The 11,992-nt window shown below is 39.2% G+C and overlaps 1 pseudogene; it reads right to left on the bottom strand.

The window, feature by feature from the left end:
• Window positions 1-1,656: 1,656 nt before the first annotated feature.
• On the bottom strand, window positions 1,657-2,794 carry Gm47256 (annotated as a pseudogene).
• Window positions 2,795-11,992: the final 9,198 nt, after the last annotated feature.

Raw genomic sequence — 11,992 nt, 5'->3', positions numbered from 1 at the left:
AGAGAAATGGGTAAATAGACCATGCTTATATGACCATTATTACAGTATAGCATTATAATCATTCTATTCTACTATTATTTAAGTTTGTTCATATCTTTACATTAAAGTTAAAAGTTAATTTTAATGTCTAACTCTGAGAATTTCATGCATATGACATACATTGTATTTTGATTATTTTTTTACTTCTAATTCCTTTCTCTTAATCTTCTCACATCTAACTCCTCAAAACTTCATCTTCTCTTTTTCTGTTTGTTTTCTTTTTCTTTTACATAACCTGCTGATTCCAATCTGTTCTGGCCAGTCACCTGTGGGTGTGTGGCCATCCATTAGAACATGGTTTATCTTCTAGAAGCCACATCCTTTAAAGCTCCCACCTCCAGAACTGGCAACTCACAACAGCATCTCAGTTAGGGTTGGAGGCTCATAAACCTCTTTCATGCCATGTTGGAATGTTGGCAGGCTTGATCTCTTTGTGCAGGCAACCACACCCGTTTAGAGTTCATGGTCCTGTCTTGGTCCTACCATGCGCAGAGGATGCTGCCTTATCCTGGTCTCCCCTGACATCTGAGTTACAATTTTACATTCTCTTTTCTTCAATGGTCTTTTAGCTTTGGGAGTGATTTTGTATAGTGTGCCATTTGTAGCCAAGCATGCCAAAGATACATATTTTCTTCACTTTGACCCATTGCAAGTTTCTCCATTAATTGTTGTCCACTACACACAGAAACTTCTCTGATGAGACCAGAGAGTTACACTAATCTATGGACACAGAGATAGGAGTTCAGAGGGCACTTTAATACTATTTCCCTTCAGAAAAGTAGTAGGTTCATCTGAGGGGCCTGTGAGCTTCCCAACTCTAGGTTGTTCTTGGCCAGATTTGCAATAGTAGGCAGATGACTCCTTCTGTAGAGCTGGTCTTAAATCTAACCAGAAAGAGATTGGATACTTCCATAAAATCCATGGTGCTATAATACACATAGGTGTATTCTGCTGTACCAGTCTTTGCTGTAACTCATAGGATTCACAGCTTCATAAAACTATTGTCCACTTTTGTTTCCTTCAAAAGACTGAATAGCATCTTTTGGTACTGTGAAAGCTGCCAGCATGGTGAAAGCTTCCTGCCAAGTCCCAATGTTATCATTCTACATCCCATGACAGAAGTATGTAATGTCTTTAACAGCAGGGTCTTACCATAAGGGTCTCATGGGTAACTGTCTGTGGGACACCTGTGACCAAAAAATTAAAAGCAGGTATTCCACACCTGGTAACGGAATTCTTAATTACTCTGAAGGAGCATTATTTTCCTGTGTAGTGTAACTCTAATTACTTTCTCTCGCTTCATATGTGTGTGTATTTATGAATATACATTAAAGTTAGATAAACAAACACACACAACATACATACATACATACATACATACATACATACATACATACATACATGTATATGGTGTGGATGTGGTCCACTGCTGAATGTCTCCATGTATGTATGTATATAATGGTATGTGTATGTGTGTGTGTGTGTGTGTGTGTGTGTGTAGGTTTCCATATAGGTTTTCTTTTTCAACACCTAGTATTTTATTCAGATAGCAGTCCTGTTACACATGGTCCAAGAACATTCAAATAAGAACTCAAATTGGAAGTTAAATATTGGTCTTCATACAACATAGCCAACAACGCCACATTTGCCTATGATCTCTCCGATATAAAACCACATCCACCAAACCACTCAGCACAGCTTCCTTAACTGGAAGGTGTTTGAAGCTACCAGTTTTAGCACTTTGAATTATTATTATTATTATTATTTTACACTCTGAATAGCTGTAGGGATTTCACCAGGGGGTTGGGGGGAACCAGCTCAACCTTGGTTTAGTGCCAAAATGTGGCCAATCCAGGCTTCGAGTAAGTCTCAGCAGTGGCCACCATCGACAGTGCCTTCTCTGCAAAGTTACTTGGTCATGGTCTAAGGTGGAAGGTATGTCTCCCCGAACCATGGGCTGAATGTCTCCATATAGGTTTCCAAACATCGCTTTAGTGTTATTTATCCCTCCTCTGCCCCTCTCCAACACTACCCTCCCATCTCCTTCCCCATTTAAACCTCTCTCCTCATTTTTCACAATCCATAGTTTTATAATGTAGATTTTGTGCCATGCACTCTGCAAGTAAGAGGACTTCTGCAGGTCAAACACTCCCACACCCATTATATTGCTTGGTTTGCACAAAATCAGAAGAGGACTTAAGACCTCATTGCATAAATGTAGAATCTGAGCCAAGACGTGAGTGCCTTCCTTGAGGTTACCACGCTTGTAGGAACTGGTCCTAGTCTAGATCTTCAGAAGAGTGAGCTGCTTTTTTGATAGTCACTGCCCTACAGATGTATATGTAGTTTATTTGGTTTGATTTTTCAAAGTATTGCACTGTACAATTTTTTATAAAGATTAATTTATTCATTATTTAAAATATATGTGAGTACACTGTAGCTGTCTTTAGACCTATCAGAAGTGGGAGGGGATCTGATCCCATTACAGATGGTTGTGAGCCACCATGTGGCAGCTGGGAATTGAACTCAGGTTTTCTGGAAGAGTAGTCAGTGCTCTTAACCACTGAGTCATGTCTCCAGTCCCACACCTGTGGGCACTTTTAAGCTTCAAATAAATACTTCATTATTTTTACATCAATACCTAAAATGTAGGTACTATCTTTACATTAGGAACAGCCTCATAAATTGAACAGCAAATCAGAGACACAATTGCATCTTGTTGACGTGAATATACACTGTGAGTTTACCTGTTCATATCTGTTTTTCAAATTTGCCAAGTAGGTCATTTATACTCTTTTTTTAAATTTTTAATATTTTTTATTATGTATTTTCCTCAATGACATTCCCAATGCTATCCCAAAAGTCCCCCATACCCTCCCCCTCACTTCCCTACCCACCCATTTAAATTTTTTTGGCCCTGGCGTTCCCCTGTACTGGGGCATATAAAGTTTGTGTGTCCAATGGGCCTCTCTTTCCAGTGATGGCCGCCTAGGCCATCTTTTGATACATATGCAGCTAGAGTCAAGAGCTCCGGGGTACTGGTTAGTTCATAATGTTGTTCCCCTATAGGGTTGCAGATCCCTTTAGCTCCTTGGGTACTTTCTCTAGCTCCTCCATTGGGAGCCCTGTGATCCATCCATTAGCTGACTGTGAGCATCCACTTCTGTGTTTGCTAGGCCCCGGCATAGTCTCACAAGAGACAGCTCTATCTGGGTCCTTTCAACAAAATCTTGCTAGTGTATGCAATGGTGTCAGCGTTTGGAAGCTGATTATGGGGTGGATCCCTGGATATGGCAGTCTCTAGATGGTCCATCCTTTCGTCACGGCTCCTAACTTTGTCTCTGTAACTCCTTCCATTGGTGTTTTGTTCCCAATTCTAAGAAGGGGCACAGTGTCCACACTTTGGTCTTCATTCTTTTTGAGTTTCATGTGTTTAGCAAATTGTATCTTATATCTTGGGTATCCTAAGTTTTGGGCTAATATCCACTTATCAGTGAGTACATATTGTGTGAGTTCCTTTGTGATTGTGTTACCTCACTCAGGATGATGCTCTCCAGGTCCATCCATTTGGCTAGGAATTTCATAAATTCATTCTTTTTAATAGCTGAGTAGTACTCCATTGTGTAAATGTACCACATTTTCTGTATCCATTCCTCTGTTGAGGGGCATCTGGGTTCTTTCCAGCTTCTGGCTATTATAAATAAGGCTGCTATGAACATAGTGGAGCATGTGTCCTTCTTACCGGTTGGGACATCTTCTGGATATATGCCCAGGAGAGGTATTGCTGGATCCTCCGGTAGTACTATGTCCAATTTTCTAAGGAACCACTAGACTGATTTCCAGAGTGGTTGTACAAGCTTGCAATCCCACCAACAATGGAGGAGTGTTCCTCTTTCTCCACATCCTTGCCAGCATCTGCTGTCACCTGAATTTTTGATCTTAGCCATTCTGACTGGTGTGAGGTGGAATCTCAGGGTTGTTTTGATTTGCATTTCCCTGATGATTAAGGATGTTGAACATTTTTTCAGGTGCTTCTCTGCCATTCGGTATTCCTCAGGTGAGAATTCTTTGTTCAGCTCTGAGCCCCATTATTTAATGGTGTTATTTGATTTTCTGGAGTCCACCTTCTTGAGTTCTTTATATATATTGGATATTAGTCCCCTATCTGATTTAGGATAGGTAAAGATCCTTTCCCAATCTGTTGGTGGTCTTTTTGTCTTGTTGACGGTGTCTTTTGCCTTGCAGAAGCTTTGCAGTTTCATGAGGTCCCATTTGTCAATTCTCGATCTTACAGCACAAGCCATTGCTGTTCTATTCAGGAACTTTTCCCCTGTGCCCATATCTTCAAGGCTTTTCCCCACTTTTAACTCTATAAGTTTCAGTGTCTCTGGTTTTATGTGAAGTTCCTTGATCCACTCAGATTTGACCTTAGTACAAGGAGATAGAAATGGATCGATTCGCATTCTTCTACATGATAACAACCAGTTGTGCCAGCACCATTTGTTGAAAATGCTGTCTTTCTTCCACTGGATGGTTTTAGCTCCCTTGTCGAAGATCAAGTGACCATAGGTGTGTGGGTTCATTTCTGGGTCTTCAATTCTATTCCATTGGTCTACTTGTCTGTCACTGTACCAGTACCATGCAGTTTTTATCACAATTGCTCTGTAGTAAAGCTTTAGGTCAGGCATGGTGATTCCACCAGAGGTTCTTTTATTCTTGAGAAGAGTTTTTGCTATCCTAGGTTTTTTATTATTCCAGATGAATTTGCAGATTGCTCTTTCTAATTCGTTGAAGAATTGTGTTGGAATTTTGATGGGGATTGCATTGAATCTGTAGATTGCTTTTGGCAAGATAGCCATTTTTACAATGTTGATCCTGCCAATCCATGAGCATGGGAGATCTTTCTATCTTCTGAGATCTTCTTTAATTTCTTTCTTCAGAGACTTGAAGTTTTTATCATACAGATCTTTCACTTCCTTAGTTAGAGTCACGCCAAGATATTTTATATTATTTGTGACTATTGAGAAGGGTTTTGTTTCCCCAATGTCTTTCTCAGCCTGTTTATTCTTTGTGTAGAGAAAGGCCATTGACTTTATACTCTTAAACATTGATTTATATGAGCACTTATTTATATTTGATCTTCCTGAAAAGTTTGAAACAGAGTCCCACTAAGTTACCCCAGCGGGCTAGAAACTCACTCTTAGTGCTCATGTAGGCATTGAACTTGCAATCCTCCTGCCTGTGTTTCCCAAGTAGATGGAGTTGCAGATGGAGCCACTTTATACAGCTATATTTTGTCTCTTAATCTTAAAGTGGGTGTACACACAGACATTTGTTTTCCTTCTCAGGTTTTTGTGCTCACTTCGTTTAGAGTGTCTTTCATTGCTAAGAAAACTTATTTTTTCCCTCAGATTCAGCTCATTTGTTTTTTCAAAAACAATTTTTATTAGATATTGTCTTCATTTAAATTTCAAATGCTATCTGGAAAGTCCCCACCCCCCCCCCCCGTTCCCCAATCCACCCACTCCTGCTTCCTGGCCCTGGCATTCCCCTCTATTGGGGCATATAATCTTTGCAATACCCAGGGCCTCTCCTCCCAATGATGGTTTGCTAGGCCATCCTCTGCTATGTATGCAACTAGAGACACAAGATCTGGGGGTACTGGTTAGTTCATATTGTTGTTCCTCCTATAGGGTTGTAGATCCCTTCAGCTCCTTGGGTACTTTCTCTAGCTCCTTCATTGGGGGCCCTATGTTCCATCCAATAGATGACTGTGAGCATCCACTTCTGTATTTGCCAGGCACTGGCATAGTCTCACAAGAGACAGCTATATCAGGGTCCTGTCGGCAAAATCTTGCTGGCATATGCAACAATGTCTGGGTTTGGGGGGTGTTTATGGGATGGATTCCCCAGGTGAGGCAGTCTCTGGATGGTCCATTCTTCTGTCTCAGCTCTGAACTTTGTCTCTGTAACTCCTTCCATGGGTATTTTGTTCCCCATTCTAGAAGGAACGAAGTATCCACATTTTGGTCTTCTTCTTGAATTTCATGTGTTTTGCACATTGTATCTTGGGTAGTCTAAGTTTCTGGGCAAATATCCTCTTGTCAGTGAGTGCATATCATGTGTGTTCTTTTCTGATTGGGTTACCTCATTCAGGATGATATCCTCCAGATCCATCCATTTGCCTAAGAATTTCATAAGTTCATTGTTTTTAATAGCTGAGTAGTATTCCATTATGTAAATGCACCATATTTTCTGTATTCATTCCTCTGTTGAGGGACATCTGGGTTCTCTCCAGCTTCTGGCTATTATAAATAAGGCTGCTATGAACATAGTGGAGCATGTGTCCTTATTACAAGTTGGAACATCTTCTGGATATATGCCCAGGAGAGGCATTGCTGGATCTTCTGGTAGTATTATGTTCAATTTTCTGAGGAACCACCAGACTTATTTCCAGAGTGGTTTTACCAGCTTGCAATTCCACCAGCAATAAAGGAGTGTTCCTTTTTCTCCACATCCTTGCCAGCATCTGCTGCCACCTAAATTTTTGATCTTAGCCATTCTGACTGGTGTGAGGTGGAATCTCAGGGTTGTTTTGATTTGCATTTCCCTCATGATTAACGATGTTGAACATTTTTTCAGGTGTTCTCAGCCATTCGGTATTCCTAGTTGAGGATTCTTTTTTAGCTCTGTACCCCATTTTTAAATGGAGTTATTTGATTTTTCTGGAGTCCAGCTTCTTGACTTCTTTTTATATATTGGATATCAGTCCCCTATCAGATTTAGGATTGGTAAAGATCCTTTCCCAATCTGTTGGTGGCCTTTTTGTCTTATTGACAGTGTCTTTTGCCTTACAGAAACTTTGCAATTTTATGAGGTCCCATTTGTTGATTCTTGATCTTATAGCACCAACCATTGCTGTCCTGTTCACGAAAATTTCCCCTGTACCCATATCTTTGAGGCTTTCCCCAACTTTCTCCTCTATAAGTTTTAGTGTCTGGTTTTATGTGGAGTTCCTTGATCCACTTAGACTTGAGCTTTGTACAAGGAGTTAAGAATGGATCAATTCACATTCTTCTACATGATAACTGCCAGTTGAGCCAGCACCATCCACTCGTTCTTGCATGTACGGTCTTCTGGGTTACAGCTGGCTCAGTAGGATCATTTAGAAAGGTGTTCAGTGATAAGAGAAGCATGGTCAGTAATGAGTTGAATAAATATCTTTTAATGGTTACATCACAGGATGCAGTGTCAAGTAAGTATGTTGGTGTCAGGGCTCGATTTCACTGGCAGTCCAAAATTCTGGTCATGTGATCTGCCCCACCATGTTTAAGCATCTAAGCTATCCTGTCTATGCTTGCTGTATGTGGTCTCTGGATAGAAGCTCTGTTTTCCTATCTTAGGTTAATAATTACAGAAAGAGAAGAACAAAGAGTAGCTGAAAGGCCCCGGATGAGGTGGCATTAGTAGACTGGGCCTGACTCATGCACTGGACTCGAATCCCATGAAAGCAAAGGTGATAAAGTGAATGTTGGTCTGCTATCACCTCTGAGACAACATGAAAGATGGGTCTTCCAACAGTCACAGATGCTCTCTTTACAACGATGTGTGGCAGATTGTTTGTGAAGCAGCACAATTCTTTTTCCATCCTCACGCAATCTCACACTTAGACTCTGGCAGCTCATTGAAGAGTGCCATTTGAGGCAGTTACACCATGGCATGCCCCTGTTACCACTTCAGGGCACTTGCCAGTTTATGACTTCAGATTCTTCTGCTGCAGGTAAACCACTCAGATACACCTTTCTGGATATGCCCAAATGCCTAGAAGTTGAAGGTGTGGTTTTCCTTCAAACCTGAGCTTCCAGTGGGTCAAAGAAAAGTCACTGGTTTTCATTTTCCTTACATGCTCTTTGTGCAAAAAGAGAACTGAGCAGAACTGGAGAAATAGCTCAGTGGTTAAGGGTCCTGTACCACTACCGTTCAACTGAGAGCCTTTCATTTTAAAAAAATTAACTCATAAAATAAAATATAATTTCTGAAATAATTAATTTCCAGTTGTCCCGATTATACTTTGAACATTAAGTGTTCTTGATTTTTGTTAAATTTCCAAATGAAAGTTTCTTGCTTTCCTAACTTTTCACTTAAATTACTGTCTCCATCTGCTTAGAAAATTAATTTTCTTCAATTACATTTAAAAAATAAAATAAAGTTGTTCTACATGTTCCCTCCCTTTTTTAGAAGCAGATGTTTAATAAAAAAAAATTACTTCTCATTTTAAGAGAGCGTTATCAGTATAAAAACTGAAGCATGTTTTTTTTTTTCTTTTTATTTACCCATCCTAAAAAAGGTGGGAAAATCTGATCTAATTGCTTTTAAACAAGAGTTCTATTAGTTTGGACAAGGTGACATGTATCTTTAATCCCCTGAGAGTCAGAGGCAGGGTGATCACTGTCCAAAGTCAACCTGGTCTACACATTCAATTCTAGACCAGACAGAGCTACATAGTAAGACTCTACCTCAACAAACAAACAAATAATCAAAAATTACATTTGCTATTATGTAATTGATTGTCAGCAGGCCTTACATTTGCCTTTAGTGCAGACTTAGGACTAATAGAGAGCTATAATTAACAGTTTTCAAGTAGAAATCTGTCTTGTGAACAAAGTACTTACTTCCTACATTGGTGGTGACAATGTTTTGGTTTTGCTCTGAAATGCTTATGTCAACCTCCTACCTTATTCAAAGATTAGTACCAATCTATGCTAATATGCTAGATGTATTCTGGGAATAGGATTTTTTTTCTCTGACACTGTTTAGAGAACTTAGAAACATCAGGTTTTGTCACAGCACAGCTACTTTATGAAAGAATTACCCTGGATTTACGGTAGAAAAGAATTCATGTTTATTTTTTATTCCATTTATTTTCCCCACTGTACATTTGACTCTCAGGTATTAAATCTGAGATGGAACAGAACTGTGTAGGCAGATAAATAAAGTAAAAGGTACCAAAATTTGTACTCTATTCTTCATCCTCCATCCTTTATCTCCCAGCCTTCATCCCTCTATCCTTCATCCCCCCCAGCCTTCATCCCTACAGCCTTCATCCTTCTACCTTCATCTTCCCATCCTCACCTCCCTACTTTTATTCCCCATCCTTCATCTTCCCATCCTTCATCCCCATCTTTCATCTCCTAGCCTTTATCTTCCCAGTCTTCATTCTGCAGCCTTTACCTCCCCAGCCTTCATCCCTCATTGTTCATTTCACCAGGCTTCACACCCATACCTTCATCTCCCAGCCTCATTTCCCACTAATGGCAACAGCATATCATTAACTGACAACCTTTCACAATAAAAATCATCTTAAGAAAGCATGCCCCCTTTCAGGTTCCAATTCAGTGGCCATATTACGTGATTCTGGTCTTCAAACTGACTGCACTGCTGCTTCAGGCTAGTCCTATCCTGGGCATTTGAGTCCTAGATGCCTTACAAAGACCTTCACAAGAGGCCCTGGCTCATTGAATACCTATTTTAGAGCATCCCAGTCACTGTCACAATAAAATCTACCAAATCTCAGGTTCTGGACTCAAAGTTAGGACCCAGATCTTATCAAGCTCTGAGTGTCCCTGTCTTAGATAATTGTGATATTGTCAGCTGGTCTTCTGTCCTTTCTGACTTAGAGCCCCTGTGCTCTGCATGTGCTTGCTCTCCAGAATCTGTGGTGAGTGTGTGTGTGTGTGTGTGTGTGTGTGTGTGTGTGTGTGTGTGTGTGTAATGTAAGGACTTATATTGAGAACCTGATGCTACCACTGGAGCAAAATTATCCATATCTTAGTTCTCAGAACAGCAGTCACTCTGTGTATGTTCTAGAACCTGCATTTGAGAGTGCTTTTCAGGCATCTAAGCTCCTACTATAGTGCCAATGTGTGCTGGAGCTGGAGACTACCAAAGATGAAATGAAAAGTGCAACTGAGTGTCAACTACAGATTTATCAAGGACAAATAATTAATAAACTTTAATAGTACCAGAGAGTCTCAGAAAAAGAGATTAGTAAAGGGGAAAAGAGAAGAAGATTAAATAGGATAATATACAAAAATATTTTCAGAATATAAAATAACAGAAACCTGCTGACATGAATAATGTCTGAAAACATTTAAAGTCTGAAGATGTATAAAGAGATTTAGTTGCATTAAAGTCAAAGACGGCATCACCAAGATGTGTTAAATAACTGTGAGTCATGACCAGATTGAGAAGGTAGACTCACCACATACAAGGGAATACTGATATCTACATTTGTGGATTTCTTAATGAGAGAAGGGGAATGAGAACATCCAAATGGACAAGAGTGCATCATCACCTAACAAAGACAACTATGACTATTCTACTGGTAAAAACCATACTTGAAGAAGGCTGAAAAACAATCCTGACTGTTGATTTTCAAGCTGAACTGCAAGAATAGTATTTGCTAAGTGAACATATAAGATTTCTATAGCTTGTTACCAGGACTGCATACAAAGCAAGATTTTTTTTTATATACCAATTATAGTTAGAAGTGTCCTATCCTTCTTCTAGATATTTATCCTAAAGTGTTCAATACTACAATCTCAAAGGGGTAGCTATAATTACACAATCATTGCAACATTATTGATATTATCCTCAATACAAATCAAGTACAACTTTCTTCCATAGATGAGTACAGTCATGTTATATGCAATGCTTGTTATAAACAACCAAATATTTATCAATTGTATACAAAGTACAATAATATTCTATTTGTCAGCTTTTAAAAACATAGACACTTTGCCAATTAAGATAGTATCAATGAGACTGGGGGTTGGGGGTGGTGGTGGTGGTGGTGGTCGTGGTGGTGGTGGTCATGGTAGGGGATCAGGCTAAATTGAATAAGCTCAAACCAGAAAAATATAATGTACACTATTACTTGTCTATGGACTAAAACTCAGACTCATAGAAACAGATGGCAGAAGGGTAGTTATTAGGGAGTTGGGAGGAGGGCTATAATAGCAGAGTTCGGTCACAGGGTACAAATCATAATTATAAGATGAGTGATTCTGCATATCTAATGATGCACAGCACAGTGACTAAAGTTACACAATATGCCAGGAACTTTCTCACAAAGTTGACCTTATACACATGTAGGTGTTAATTGCTTAATTTTGGAAATAACAATGCCTACATATCTTGAGACATCATTCTTTACATGTTGAAAATGTATTATATAATTTTATTTGTCAATTATACTTCAATAAGCTAAAATAAAAGATTGTAATTAAAAGTCTGAGATTGGCCAACTCTTCACTTTTCTCTCTCTTTTTTTTTGGTCCATACCCTTCTCATCTTCTGTAATCATATAGATTTCTTTTTATTTCCATGTGTCTACTCCTGTGGAAATTGGAAAGTGGGCAGATGAAAGTGTGTTTTTGAGTTTTTTATCTTATGCTTTCAGATTTCAATCTTGATTCTTCAACCTTTTGTCCTTTTCAGTGAAGTTTTTAAGCTAATTTTCAGGAAAGGAGTATATATCAATACATTTTGTGCTGCTGTAACAAAATACCCAAGACTGGGTACTTTATAAAGAAAAATTCAAGTCATAGATTAGTAAGCTGGAAAGCTGAAGTTCATATGACTATATCTGGTGGAGGTCTCATACATCCTTGATCCAAGTAATGTCATAGGGCAGACACAGAGACAAGTGTCTTATGTAGAAGAGGTCAAACATGTAGGGTGGCTTTGCTTTATAACTATTGTTAATAATTCAGTCCCCAAATACATAACCTACTCTACTGAGATGAGCATTAACTCATTGCTAGCTAACTGGTTTACCTCTTATTAGGCTCAATCTTGTAAAAGTTCTATTACCTTTTGATGCTGTCACATTGGGCACCATGTCTTCAGCATGTTTGCCATTAGTTGAAAAACTAAGTCCAAATGATAGCAG

This window comes from Mus musculus, chromosome 14 (assembly GCF_000001635.26).
Source record: "Mus musculus strain C57BL/6J chromosome 14, GRCm38.p6 C57BL/6J".
Classification (NCBI taxonomy): Eukaryota; Metazoa; Chordata; class Mammalia; order Rodentia; family Muridae; genus Mus; species Mus musculus.
The sequence above is the reverse complement of the archived record's forward strand: the minus strand, read 5'-3'. Positions and strand labels throughout refer to the sequence as shown.